This window comes from Somniosus microcephalus, chromosome 2 (genome assembly GCF_052327205.1).
Source record: "Somniosus microcephalus isolate GS21.2 chromosome 2, FLI_Smic_1.0, whole genome shotgun sequence".
Lineage (NCBI taxonomy): Eukaryota > Metazoa > Chordata > Chondrichthyes > Squaliformes > Somniosidae > Somniosus > Somniosus microcephalus.
The window spans coordinates 101,803,116-101,818,956 of NC_140988.1; positions in this window are offsets into that span (position 1 = coordinate 101,803,116).

Below are 15,841 nucleotides of genomic sequence, written 5' to 3' on the forward strand. Positions count from 1 at the left end.
GAGGGACCCCGATCAGAGTGGATGAAATTGGCCGTTCCGCAAAGGGAAAAGACCTGATCGAGGCATTTGATCACTGTGGAAGTAAACATATTGGGACAGGGGAAAGCAAAGGGAAAGCGTGAATATTCATCCACCATAGTAAGCAAGTAGGTGTTTCGTGTTGAGGAAGGCAGTGGCCCTATAAAGTCAATGCTGAGTTGCTGCATCAGCTGTGAAGCGTGCATGAGCGAGCCATCCGACGGACAGAAGAATTGCGGTTTTAATTCCGCGCAAATTCTAGAAGTGGAGCATGTTCTTCTCACATCTTCCGTAGAAAATGGAAGATTTTTAGATCGCACAAAGTGTAACATACGGGTAACGCCAGGATGGCATAAGTCAGTATGAAGATCCGCCAGAGTCGAAGTTGATATAGAAGAGTAGAATGCACGCGTGAGGGTATCCGGGGCCACATTCTCTTTGCCAGGCCGATAATGTATGGTGTAGCCAAAGGCGGCCAATTCCATCCTCCAGAGCTGTATTTTGTTATTCTTGATCTTAGTGCATTTCCAGTTATACAGCATAAAGGCCACGGAGCGCTGATCGGTTATAAGTGTGAAATGGCGACGAGCGAGAAAATGACTCCATTTACGTACTGCTTTGATGATAGCCGTAGCCTCTTTCTCGACAGGAGGATAATGGAGCTCGCTACCCTGCAAAGTTCTGGACAGAAATGCAACGGGTCGACCACCTTGATTCAAGGTAGCCGAGACCGCCACCTCCGATGCATCGCACTCGACCACAAAAGGGAGATTTTCATCAATGGAACGAAGCGTGGCTTTTTCCAGTTGTTGCTTGAGGAGGTCAAAAGCTGAAATAGCCGTTGCCTCCAACGGAAATGACTTTGCGTGAAGCAAGGGCTGGATCTTGTCGGAGAAGTGGGGTATCCACTTCGCATAATAGGCGAACATGCCGAGGGCCCGACAACGAGAGCCGAGATTCGTAGGAGGAGGGAGCTCCTGAAGCGGACGAAGTCACTCCGGATCCGGTTTGATGACACCAATGCCCACCCAATAGTCAAGGATGTTGACTGATGATACTGATTTCACAGATTTGGACTCATTTAAGGTTAAGTTGCGACGACGGAGAAAGTCAAGACATTTCTGGAGGTTGGCATCATGCTCCTTCTGGTCATGACCAGCAATGGTGATATTATCCAGATATGGAAAAGTGTCCGTTAAGTTCTCCTGTTTGACTAGGCTATCCATTGCCCGTTGGAAGATGGCCACCCCATTGATGACCCCAAATGGAAGGTGACAAAACTGGTAAAGCCGACCATTGTCCTCAAAGGCCGTATACTTTTTGTCAGAGTCTTTTAACGGTACTTGATGGTATGCGCTCTTTAAGTCAAAAGTTGAAAATACCTTGTAGTTGGCAAGGTTATTGACCATGTCATCGATGCATGGTAGTGGGTAGGCATTCAGGTCGGTATACTGGTTAATAGTTTGCGAGTAATCGATGCAAAGACTTGAGCCCGCCAGGAAGATGAACATGGCTCAATTATACCGTCAGCTAGAAGGCGAGAGATCTCTGCCTCGATAAAGGATAGATCATCTTGGCTGAAACATCGTGATTTAGTGACTATGGGCTTACATCGGGGGGGAAAGATCGGCAAACAAGGAGGGCTCGTCGAGCGAAGCCGCCGAAAGCGCACAAAACGGTACTTTGGAAATAGTAAGCTCCGGCTTTGACCTTCCAAACTTGAAAGTGAGTCTTTTGTGTTGTTTCTGGAAATCCTGTCCCAGGAGCACATCACTGCATAGGTTTTTGAGCACCCCGAGCCGGGTGGAGAAATAAGTGCGGCCATTGAGAATAAGGTCGACAAGACAAAAGCCGGAAGAGTTGGTGGTCAGTGTCGTCTGAGCCATTGCAATTTCCCTGTCCGAGGGGTAATTACGCAGTTTTAACTTACTGACAGCCTGCTCACTGCTAAGCTGTCAGAGCTGCGTGAATCGATTAGTGCACTCAAAATGTGTCCATTTACCGAAACCTTCGTGGCTGTATGGGACAGGCTTTGGGGAAAAACAGCTGTGATGGGAGGAGGAGCAGTTTTATCCTTGACAGCTGTAACCTTAGTAGTGACTCTTGAGGGAGGAGCCATTTTATAGATAGCAGCTGCAAAACTAACAGGGGCTCTTGACCGGTATACCTTAGAAAAGTGACCTTTCTTACTAACAGAGGCTCTTGACTGGCATACCTTAGAAAAGTGATCTTTCTTACTACAATGATTGCAGGTTGCGTTACGAGCAGTACAAAATTTCCTATAGTGAAATGCACCTCCACAGAAGAAACACTTCCTTCCAGATTGCCACGATGCCGCTAGGGCAGGGTTGTCATCAGTGAGGGCTTCCGCCCGAGGCCCATTGGAGGAGTCACCAAAAGTGATAGCAGCAGTCCGTGCATGCGGTAAAAGATAGGCATCTGCATTTTTTTTGCTAAGTCCAGAGAACATGCCTGGTCATAGGCAGCTTATAACTTGAGGGTTTTATTCTCCAACAGACGCTGGCGTATGAAGGGAGACGCAATTCCATTAATAAAGGAATCACAAATTAACTCCTCCTGGTACTGCTCAGCTGAGACAGCTTTGAGATTACAATCCTTGCTGAGCCTGCGAAGCTTTTGAAGGAATTTGTCAAGTGATACCCCGGGTTGTTGTCGAGTTGTGGCCAGTAGATGCTGAGCAAAAGTTTTGTTTGGGGCCTTAACATATAGTTGCTGTAGTATTTGGATAGCGGAGTCATAGTCTACACAGTCTTCGATATAGTCAAACACATGAGGGGATACATAATTGGCAAGTATCTCTAATTTATCAAGAACATTCTCACCACACACCCTGAGGAAGTTGCTGAAGGTACGATACCAGTGTTTCCATACCTTAGCAGTTGTAGGTGAATTCGGGTCCAGGTCAAGGCGGGCGGGTCGGAGTAGTTTCTCCATGATGGATTGATTACTACCTCTGGTTCCCTTCTACCATTTGAGTTGTAGCCATCTGTTCCCAAAACCACTCAGAGCATGGAGCAGCAAACAGTTGATTAAATTGACGTAAGAAAACTACTAGGCACTTGGTATGAGTATTAAACAAGGCTTTAATCAACTGTTTTACAACATGAAGGTCTAGTTATCCTTCACTAGTTCCTGTTTACAAAATGTCCTGAGCAAGCTGGGCCCGTGCCCGAGTATTTATACTCTCCCTGGACAGCGCCACCAGCAGGCCGCCCAGTATTATTTCATAAGTCATTTCTACATGAATGGCAAGATTCATGTCACAGACCAAATATAATAAGTTGAGAGAGGTGTGAAAATGAAAATAAGATTGGCAAAGAGAGAATATGAGAGTAGAATGGCGGTTAACATAAAAGGGAATCCAAAAGTCTTCTACCGGCATGTAAACAGTAAACGGGTAGTAAGAGGTGGGGTAGGGCCTATTGGGGACAAAGAAGGTGATATCCAATAAGGAAGAAGTGTTCTATTTCTCATACATTGATGAGCTGCCAGTCATAGCTGAAGAGATTGGTAGGGCAGCCAAACATGACCCAATTATGACAAAGGTGTATGATTACATAGCAAATGGATGGCCAAACCAGGTATCAGAGGAAGATATCCAACCATACTTTGTTCGTAGGAATGAATTGTCAGTGGATAAAGATTGTATCATGTGGGGAGCAAGAGTGGTTATCCCAAATAGGCATGGTGTGGAGATGCTGGACTGGGTGGACAAATGTAAGAAGTCACACAACACCAGGTTATAGTCCAACTGTTTTATTTGAAATCACAAGCTTTCGGAGCGCTGCTCCTTCACCTGACGAAGGAGCAGCGCTCCGAAAGCTTGTGATTTCAAATAAAACAGTTGGACTATAACCTGGTGTTGTGTGACTTCTTACATTTATCCCAAATAGGTTCAGGTCTAAATTGTTAGGAGATATTCATGACTAGCACCTGGGAATGTGCTTGACCAAGAGCTTTGCATGCAGTTACTTGTGGTGGCCAGGTTTAGGTAAAGAGATAGAATACATAGTCAGTCAGTGTACAACATGTCAATCGGTGAGCAAGAAACCACCATCAGTAGCATTACAGCCATGGAAATGGCCTCCCAGAGTGTGGCAAAGATTACATGTAGATTTTGCTGAGCTAGAAGGACAGCAATTATTCATAGTGATAGATAGTCACTCGAAGTGGGTAGAGGTGTTTCCAATGCGGATAACAACGAGCAAAACACTAGACAATTTGCGAAGATTGTTTTCTTCATACGGCCTCCCAGAAGAAATTGTGTCTGATAATGGGCCGCAATTTTGTTCAGAAGAGTTCACACAGTTCATAAGCAGGAACGGTGTGAAACATACCAAAGTTCCACCACACCACCCTGCTTCAAATGGTGCAGCAGAGCGCACAGTGCAAATTGTCAAACGTGCCCTCATCAAGCAAATGTTCTTGCAAATGGATCCAAATCCAAAGAAACGTCAGTTGTTGTTGGACCACAAACTGGCAAATTTTCTGATACCTATCGGAATACTCCTCATACCACTATTGGTAGAAAATCAGCAGAGTTAACATAAGAACATAAGAAATAGGAACAGGAGCAGGCCATTCAGCCCCTCAAGCCTGCTCTGCCATTTAATGAGATCATGGCTGATCCGAATTTGTTGTTTCTCAAACGACAGCCATGAACCAGGTTCTCGTTGTTAAAACCAAACTTGGCACACTCCGTAGAAGAGAAACAATCAAGGCAGAGAGTCATGATAAAGGTAGAGTTAGAGAGAGAAGTTGAATCAGAAGGTTAGAGTGAAGAACCATCACCATAAGTGGTTAAAATGGTTACCAGGAAGAGTAGTGAAGATATGTGGCCCTCACGCATATTTGGTCAAGATGTTTGATCATGGAAAGGTTAAGTTTGTTCACATTGATCATATCTTACCTACAGATGTGGAAGGAGTTGAAAGCTGGGATGATTCAATTTATTCTGATGAGTCAGATAGTCTTATTACAAGTAGATTGCCAGTAGCAAATCCTACATCAGATGTACCAGAACCAAGTCCAAGACAAAGTCAGAATTTAAGTCTGAGCCCAAGTCAGGCAGACAAACAGTCTGAAAGTGTAGAGAGTCCAAATGTAGATCAAGGTCAGCCCTTGGAGAAAAATTCTCCGCAGGCTCAGCCTAGAGTGAGTCAAAGTCCAACAACAAGATCTGAAAGTTCTGTTCAAGAAAGAAGGTAGCCTCTTCAAAACAGAAAACCAGTGGTTAAATTTAATCTGTAAATATGGAAAATAACTTTTGTTTGTGTTACAGAATTCTATAGTAGAATTTGGAAACATAAAATGGGTTCCATTTGAGAAATGTATACCAAGAGTTGTGTATATTATAAAAGTCATGTACAATGATTATTTGCTATGATTAACTTCTTCAATAAGGAGGGAGAAGTGTAATAGAGGCACCTGGTGGACTACTGATGTATATAATAATAAAGCCATATGCAGTACAGTTCTTACTGAAAGCCATGTTGTGCTGTTGTATATATATGCGTGGACACGATGGGCCGAAATGGCCTCCTTCCGTGCTGTAAATTTCCATGATTCTGTGATTCAACCTCTGGTCTGTGCTGTTCTCAGATATAGCATTTCTACAATTTGCCTCAATACCACTTAGGTTAGGGAGGAGAGCATTAGTCAGGGGTCCCTCTCCTGATCACTATCTAGTAACCTCCGATGGAAAATGCATTAGTGAGGAGAGGATCAGGTTTTGTTCTGATACTGACCACAGTCAAATAGCCTGCCGACACTCATTGTCTGGACAGACTGGAAAGCTGCCAATGACGGTGAAACTTTACCCGAGCATGTAAGGTGCTGTAAGGTTTTGAGCAAAATGAGTTTCAGCTGGGCTTCTTTTCCTCTAATAGACAGCATAAGAACAGAGTGCAACAGGAGACAATTATAACAGACAGGTGCATAATGGAACTTATACTGGTGGGTGCTGGAGCACAGAAATTCTCAGAGAAATGACTCTGAACATCAATGTGTAGATTGTGGAAGTTCCATAACCGAATGCATGCTTCAGCTCCTGGTTCAGCTAGTTATGCCATAAATGCCAATCATCATCTTTTTAAGCTGACATTATTTCAATCCCATGCCAATTTGCTAGCGTGTCACAAGAATAATCTGCATGTTTGACTGCAATCAGAGGTTGTCAGTATCAACCAATCACATGGCTTGGAACCTAAATCTGTAGGATCCAATTAGATCAGTATGAGGGCAGAACTAGAGACCATTATAACCAATCAGATCGGCTGAATAGCAAGACTGGAAACTGCCAGAACCAATCAGATCAGTTTGAAGGTGACCCTTAGTCGCCTGTTTTACATTTGTATATACTGGGCGCTGTGCAATCAAATTTCTAGGCCACTGTTACAGGTGTGTTTATTTAGTGTTTGGCACCGCATAAGTTAAATATAACAATAAACTGCTAAAATGCAACTTTTAAAAACATTTCATTTTCATTAAGACTTTGTGGGCAATTATGTGAATTTTTTCTTCAAGACTAGTTGCAGTCATCATTAAGATAAAGAGGATGTTGCCTGCTGTGAATGCATTAATAGGGCTTATTTGAGTATTCCTGTCATTGTATTTGTGGATTTGCCAATACTTGGAAATAAAATAAGTGGTGTTGGATGGGTGATGAGTTTTACTTAATTTTTAAAATTACATTGAAATTCCTATATTATGATTTGACTTCAGTGTACTTTTTTTATTCATTCCTGGGTTGTGGGCGTCGCTGGCAAGGCCAGCATTTATTGCCCATCCCTAATTGCCCTCGAGAAGGTGGTGGTGAGCCGTCTTCTTGAACCGCTGCAGTCCTTGTGTTGAAGGACTCCCACAGTGCTGTTAGGGAGGGAGTTCCAGGATTTTGACCCAGCATCGATGAAGGAACAGCGATATATTTCCAAGTCAGGATGGTGTGTAACTTGGAGAGGAACTTGCATAGGTTGAGCTGCCTTTGCTGTTTTCTCCCCTGCCCCTTACCCACCGGTGCATTGTCGGCATTTTAGAGTCTACTGTAATTCTACCTTTCAAGCCCAAAATAATTTAGCCTCGAAGGGGTACAGAGATTTCAAATATGAAAAGAAAGCAGCTGTATGGATTTAAATGCAACTTTCATATAAATGGGTAATGCCTCTGTTCAAATAATGGAAAGAGGAACATCATACGGACAAAGTAAGTGTTGGTCTTAATCGCAGTGACAAAAAAATGCATGAGCTCCTCACAGGTTATTGGAGGTGAGGGTAGAGATGGCAGATAGAGGAGTTTAAGAAGCTGTCCGTTGGATAAAAGAAGCTGGGGGGTTTCTTTGCTCTCCAGAATGTTCCTAGAGTCGTGGATGGTTTTGACAGAAGAGAGTGAGGCCCAGGAGATCTTGATGTGTTCCAGCCAGATCTAGCAATGGATGGCTAAGCCAGTTGCAGGCCAGATATGCTCAAGTTTACGTCCCTTGAACTTGAGAGAAAGAAGATGGGGGCCGCACCAGGGTGAACTGCTGGGATAGGAGATAGTAATATTTTAGTTGGGGGCAAGGGCTTCAAAGGTAGAGGTAAGGGAGTGGTTGACCAAATCGACAGCTGCAGAGGTATTGTGGTGAATGGAGGGCCAAAAGCTGGGTAGTTGGGTGTTTGAAAGTGCAGTTGTAAGTATCTTAGTGGAGTTTTTTCTAGTGGTGGACACAGAAGAAAAAGGGGTTAGAAGGGAGTAGAGCTATGAGGGTGATGGATACCCTTTAATTACACCCAATGTTTCTCACTTTTGTGGTCTTACCTGGACATATAGGGGGTAAAATTGGCTAACCCCCGAAAACAGGTGTTGGGATCACGGTCTGTGATTAACCCCCATCTGTTCATTGCGTTACAAGCAGCACATTAATTGGTGCTGCCTGCTATTTTACATGATTGCTGCATGCAGCGAACGCTACCTGCGCTGTTCAATGGCTGCACGCATCAATGACTCTCTTAAGGGCGCAGTATTCGAGCTGCTGCCGTGATTGACTAGAGTTGGGAAATCTCTCGGGGTTCTACCAGGCGAGTGAATCCCTCAATGGTCTATTGGGGTGAGAGCCCGCTTGGGGTTCTACTGAGTTGAGGACTCTCTCAGGTTCCCCCTAGAGATGAGTCTAGAGTTACAATGTAACTGTGTAATCTTGGAGTTCTATAACACAGTGAGTCGTACCTCCACGCGGTCCCGCTGGGCAGCACAACAGCTAAACGACTGGCCGAGAACCTCCAACCAAATAGGCAGAGTAACCAAACTTTCTCAGCCTCTTGTGATTTAGCAGGGCCTTGAGCAGCTCGGGGAGCCTCAGGTCTATAAGCCTTCCTTCTCAATGCTGGGGAGCCGGTGTTACAAATAGCTGTGGCTTCTTTTGAGTTGTAAGTCATGGCGGGTCGTACCATTAAGTTGTCCTGCCGGCGACACATCGGTGCCGCCAAACCGACATGGGAGTAACTCAAAGATAATGATTGACGGCAATCATTCCTGTAGGAGGGGGCTTAGCAATAAGCAACAACAAAGAAAACGAGACTTTGATTCCCGGTGGGGATCGAACTGAGACGGGGCCTCAGATAACTGCCCTATGTCAGTACCGCTCCTACCGGCCTGACATGAAAAATGGCTCTGCCAATCAAGACCCAAGACTAGGCGAGAGTGTTGACGATTTTGAATGCTACCAACTGAGGTTTTTCGACTCGGGTTACCTGGACAGAAGACGCCGCTATTCCGAGAGACCAGGGCCTAGAGAAGATTCTCCAAAGTTGATGATGACTTTAAGGACACAGGAGAAGCAGCTCGTGTAACGGTCGAAGAGACTGTAACACCCAATGACTGTCCTAGATACAATTACCAGAGCCCCAGAACGTGGGTGTGGAACCAGGTCGGATTCCACACGGGGGTGTGCTTATGATTTGTTGTTATTGTCGTTATTAGTTTTTCTGTCTGTTAATCACTGATGTATTGTATATATTACTATTATGCGTGTCAATTGTAATAAGCTAGCCGCATCTGTGATCGGATGATTAAACAGTAAAAGTCACGACTTAACGCAAAAAATTTACACATCAGATGATGAGGGATGACCATCATACCGAACGGTACTGGCTCAGCTCACTTACCTCGGTGGAGGCTTTCACGGTTGGTGGACTTGCATGGCTGTCGCAAGATCAGACCAGTCCTTATAAGATCCTGGTTTTGCCGGCCACTTTGGTTGTGGTTAGCGGATGGACTTTGGCTACGTGGACGAGCCACGTTAAGACTCGGAAAGGGCACTCACTTAATGGGGCTTTGGACCCACGAGTGTGACAAAAATAGCCTGCCACATCTAGCAATGGATGGCTAAGCCAGTTGCAGGCCAGATATGGCCATAAAGGGGAAGTGCATTGTGGCTGCAAGAAGTGGTGGGAGTTTTTTGAGAAGTGAATCTTGGTGTAATATTTTGAGGAATGGCAGAACATGCGAGAGAGTGTGCACCAAGGTTTTCTAATAAAGCATTGGAGGTCTTGGTGGAAGAGTTGGAAAGAAGGAGAGACATCTTGTATCTGCAGGGGACAGGAGGCCCTCCAGACATATGCTCAGGAGGCAATGGAAAGAAGTAACGGCGGAGATCAATGCCTGGAATGTTGCTCCAAGAACATGGATGCAGTGCAGGAAGAAGTTTAACGATCTGAGACAAGTTATCAAGGTGAGTGAGTTCATCTTCAAATGGCATATCCTATCAACTGCACCACTGGCCTCATCCACGGCTCAATTCACCACACCCCATCACCCACCTACTAACAATCTCTATAAATCAGTACTCAACCCATCAATTCCTAAGCTTTACCTCATCCTCACCCACTTACCACTGTTGCAAGTCTCACACCCACAACTCACAGCTCGCACACACGGGCAGTTATTCAACCATGACAGCCACAACACCCAAACATATTGCAGGACATGCACTGACACACTTCCCTCTTTCTTGCAGAAGAAGGTGGTGCATAACAGGAGGCAGCAGGAAAGAACGGGAGGAGGACAAGCGCACCTGCATGTTTTAACCCCCATGGAGGAGACAATGCTGGCCATCATGGGAAAAGGCATCGCTGAGGCCATGCCCACTGGCAGGGCTGGAGTAATTTTTTAATTTAATTTATTCATTCATGGGATGTGGGCATCGCCAGCAATACCAGCATTTATTGCCCATCCCTAATTGCCCTAAAGAAGGAGGTGGAGAACTGAGTGGCTTACTCGGCCATTTCAGAGGGCAGTTTGAAGGGATAATGACTAGTTCTAGCACCTTTTAGGGCTACCCCGGATCAGGCGTATTCCCCAGACATTCACTTTCAACTAAAGTTAGAGGTAGCCGAATCCTAAAGATGCTTAATTGGGTCTAAAAGTCCAGACTATCTCTCCCTAAAGGAAAGGAACAACCTGAAGATGTTACCATCCTCCAGATAGCACTTTTAATAAGTTTAGCTAGACTGTAACATTCCGGATATTATGAGGGTCCGGAAACCTCCCCCAGAATTCTGCAACTCCTCACCAAAGATTGTACAGAGATTGAGTTTGCGAGTTTGATACAGAAGTATTATTTGAGACAATTCTAAAAATATATAGATTTATTAAAGAACCGACATATAATTTGATGTACGAAAACTACTAAGCACTTGGTTTGAGTATAAAACAAGGCTTTAATCAACTGTTTCACAACCATGAGTTCTAGTTACATCACTAGTTCCTGGTTACAAAAACGTCCTGAGCAAGCTGGGCCCACGCCTGAGTATTTCTACTTTCCTTGGACAGCACCACCAGCTGGCCACCCAGTGTTATCTCATGAGTCATTTCGACATGAATGGTAAGATTCATGACATTCTTCCCGCCTGAAAGATTTGGAAGTCTGATGACTTCTTTCTAGCGGATATAACGGACCACGAAGAGCCGCAGTCATTTCGATTTCTGTTTGTGGCCGGAAGGCATGTCTCCTCGGACTGTGTCTTGGTCCCTGCGTCGCTTGGTTTGTACAGGAATGTTGACAGGGCCCATGTCACCTTGATCGATCTGAGGGGGACTGGGGAGATCGTGACTCCAGGGATCATTCTTGGAAGATCGAACTAATCTTCGGAGCAGCACGGGGCCAGGAGCTGCCAACCATGATGGTAGGGACATCCCATGAGTGGAGCGACGCTGGAACCCGAAGAATCGTTCGTGAGGAGTAACGTTGGTGGACATAGAAAGAAGAGACCTGATGGAATGCAACAGGTCAGGGAGCACAGTTTCCCACTGCTGGTCTGGTAGGTTGCGTGAACTCAGTGCAAGACGAACAGCGTTCCAAATGATAGTGTTGTATCTCTCAACCTGTCCGTTACCGATGGGATGATATGGTATCGTTTTACTTGTGGCAATTCCTCATTGGGAAAGATAACTTTTGAGTTCGCTTGACATGAAGGAGGGACCCCGATCAGAGTGGATGAAATTGGCCATACCGTAAAGGCAAAAGACCTGAGCGAGGCATTTGATCACTGTGGAAGTAAGCATATTGGGACAGGGGAAAGCAAAGGGAAAGCGCGAATATTCATCCACCATAGTAAGCAAGTAGGTGTTTCACATTGAGGAAGGCAATGGCCCTTTAAAGTCAATGCTGAGTCGCTGCATAGGCTGTAAAGCGTGTATGAGCGAGCCATCCGATGGATGGAAGAATTGCAGTTTTAATTCCGCGCAAATTCTACAAGTGGAACATGTTCTTTTCACGTCTTCCGTAGAAAATGGGAGATTTTTAGATCGCACAAAGTGCAACATATGGGTAACACCAGGATAGCATAAGTCAGTATGAAGACCCGCAAGAGTCGAAGTTGATATAGAAGAGCAGAATGCCCGCGTGAGGGTATCCGGGGCCACATTCTCTTTGCCGGGACGATAATGTATGGTGTAGCCAAAGGCGGCCAATTCCATCCTCCAGAGCTGTATTTTGTTATTCTTGATCTTAGTGCGTTTCTGGTTATCCAGCATAAAGGCCATGGAGTGCTGATCGGTTATAAGCGTGAAATGGCAACGAGCGAAAAAATGACTCCATTTACGTACTGCTTCGATGATAGCCATAGCCTCCCTCTCGACAGGAGGATAATGGAGCTCGCTACCCTGCAAAGTTCTGGACAGAAATGCAACGGGTCGACCACCTTGATTCAAGGTAGCCGAGATCGCCACCTCCGATGCATCGCACTTGACCACGAAAGGGAGATTTTCATCGATGAAACGAAGCGTGGCTTTTTCCAGTTGTCGCTTGAGGAGGTTGAAAGCTGAAATAGCCGTTGCCTCCAACGGAAATGACTTCACGTGAAGCAGGGGCTGGACCTTGTCTGCATAGGCTTTTGAGCACTCCGAGCCAGGTGGAGATCCACTTCGCATAATAGGCGAACATGCCGCGTGCCCGACGAAGAGAGCCAAGATTCGTAGGGGGAGGGAGCTCCTGAAGCGGACGAAGTCGCTCCGGATCTGGTTTGATGACACCATTGCCCACCCAATAGCCAAGGATGTTGACTGATGATACTGATTTCACAGATTTGGACTCATTTAAGGTTAAGTTGCGACGACGGAGAACGTCCAAAAATTTCTGGAGGTTGGCATCATGCTCCTTCTGGTCATGACCAGCAATGGTGATATTATCCAGATATGGAAAAGTGTCCGTTAAGTTCTCCTGTTTGACTAGGCTATCCATTGCCCGTTGAAAGACGGCCACCCCATTGGTGACCCCAAACGGAAGGCGACAAAACTGGTAAAGCCGGCCATTGGCCTCAAAGGCCGTATACTTTTTGTCAGAGTCTTTTAACGGTACTTGATGGTATGCGCTCTTTAAGTCAAAAGTTGAAAATACCTTGTAGTTGGCAAGGTTATTGACCATGTCATCAATGCGTGGTAGTGGGTAGGCATCCAGGTCAGTGTACTGGTTAATAGTTTGCGAGTAATCGATGCAAAGTCATTTCTTGTGTTGCTTCAGAGGATTTTTAACAATGACAACTTGAGCCCGCCAGGAAGATGAACATGGCTCAATTATATCGTCAGCTGGAAGGCGAGAGATCTCTGCCTCGATAAAGGATAGATCATCTTGGCTGAAAAGTCGTGATTTAGTGACTATGGGCTTACACCGGGGGGGAAAGATTGGAAAACAAGGAGGGCTCGTCAAGCGAAGCCGCCGAAAGCGCACAAAATGGTACTTTGGAAATAGTAAGCTCCGGCTTTGACCCTCCAAACTCAAAAGTGAGTCTTTTGTGTTGTTTCTGGAAATCCTGTCCCAGGAGCACATCACTGCATAGGTTTTTGAGCACCCCGAGCTGGGTGGAGAAATAAGTGCAGCCATTGAGAATAAGGTCGACAAGACAAAAGCCGGAAGAGTTGGTGGTCAGTGTCATCAGAACCATTGTCATTTCCCTGTCCGAGGGATAAATACGCAGTTTTAACTTACTGACAGCCCGCTCACTAATGAAGCTGTCAGAGCTGCATGAGTCCATTAGTGCACTCAAAATGTGTCCATTTACCAAAACCTTCGTGGCTGCATGGGACAGACTTTGGGGAAAAACAGCTGTGATGGGAGGAGGAGCAGTTTTACCTTTGACAGCTGTAACCTTAGTAGTGGTTCTTGAGGGAGGAGCAGTTTTATAGATAGCAGCTGTAACCTTAGTAGTGGCTCTTGGGGGAGGAGCAGTTTTATAGATAGTAGCTGCAAAACTAACAGAAGCTCTCGACCGGTATACCTTAGAAAAGTGGCCTTTCTTACTAACAGGCTCTTAACTGGCATACCTTAGAAAAGTGACCTTTCTTATTGCAATGATTGCAGGTTGCGTTACGAGCAGGACAAAAATTTCCTATCGTGGAATGCACCTCCACAGAAGAAACACTTCCTTCCAGATTGCCAAGATGCCGTTAGAGCAGGATCATCATCAGTGAAGGCTTCTTGGGTAGGGTTGTCATCAGCTAGGTTAGAGTCATCATCAGTGAGGGCTTCCGCCCGAGGCCTATCGAAGGAGTCACTAAAAGTGATAGCAGCAGCCCGTGCACATGGTAAAAGATAGGTATCTGCATTCCTCTTTGCTAAGTCCAGAGAACATGCCTGTTCATAGGCAGCCTGTAACTCAAGGGTTTTATTCTCCAACAGACGCTGGCTTATGAAGGGAGACGCAATCCCATTAATAAAGGAATCACGAATTAACTCCTCCTGGCACTGCTCAGCTGTGACAGCTTTAAGATTACAATCCTTGCTGAGCCTGTGAAGCTTTTGAAGGAATTCATCAAGTGATTCCCAGGGTTGTTGTTGAGTTGTGGCCAGCAGATGCCGAGCAAAACTGTAGTTTGGGGTCTTAACATATAGTCGCTGTAATATTAGGATAGCAGAGTCATAGCCTACACAGTCTTTGATATAGTCAAACACATGAGGAGATACATAATTGGCAAGTATCTCTAATTTATCAGGAACATTTTCACCACACACCCTGAGGAAGTTGCTGAAGGTACGATACCAGTGTTTCCATACCTTAGCAGTTGTAGTTGAATTCGGGTCCAGGTCAAGACGGGCAGGTCTGAGTAGTTTGTCCATGATGGATCGATTACTACATCGGAGTTCCTTTCTACAGTTAAAGTCATAGCTGGCTGTTCCCGAAATCACTCAGATCATGGAGCCGATACACAGTTGATTAAATTGACGTAAGAAAACTACTAAGCACTTGGTTTGAGTATAAAACAAGGCTTTAATCAACTGTTTCACAACCATGAGTTCTAGTTACATCACTAGTTCCTGGTTACAAAAACGTCCTGAGCAAGCTGGGCCCACGCCCGAGTATTTATACTTTCCCTGGACGGCGCCACCAGCAGGCTGCCCAGTGTTATCTCGTGAGTCATTTCTATATGAATGGTAAGATTCATGACATAATTTACAGTTGGTGTTTCAGTCGCAACATTAACAGTTCCAAATACAAAAATCATACAATTCTATTATCAGAGATCCTTATTCTCAAATCTTAACTTCGCTAGTTTTACAGTTCTTAGTATATTCCAGGATATCCACCAAAATCAAATACAATACCTTGATCCCCGAGATACAAAGAGTTGAAGACTTACAGAGCTTGCCTCTGAAGCCGAGAATCGCTTTGCCCCTTACAGCGAATCTATCATCCTATTTTAAAGTTCAATTTTTATACCCTTTTTCAGTGGTATATCCTTTGAAGTCATTTTTCTGCTAACCCCTGCTATTTTTACAGTTAGATCAGCTTGTAGCATTAAGAATTACGTCTCTACCCTAAGGTGTTCAAAGCTTATCATAAAAAATGGTGTGGAGCAGGTGCATCTATTTGATGTCATTCTTGCCAAAGTCTTCTGTTTGTGTCTTTTTACGACGTGTAAATTAAAAACACCTCAATCGGGTGCACCATTGCCTTCTTAGTTACATCAGCTGGTTGTAACATGGACTTATGTCACCCGTGTTTCATTTGATGTCATTTTTATGAAGGCATATGTTTCTTTAATTTTCTGTGTTTCTTTCCAAAGTGTAATTTAAAACACCTTAACAGGGTATACCATTGTGTTCTTTCTAAAGCTTCAGCCTATCAGGAACCTCCAACCTCCTGTTTCAATAAGGTTATTGATTCAGTGTCAACAACTTATCTTATCTCAATAGCCTGTATGCTGTTCACAGCTTCTCTGTTGTTGAGGCTTCCAGATTTCCAGACCTAGTATGTCATGTTTTAATAAAGTCAGAATTCTTTTATAGAATGGTGTATTTTTCTGAATAGGTATATTGCTTATTCCTTCACAA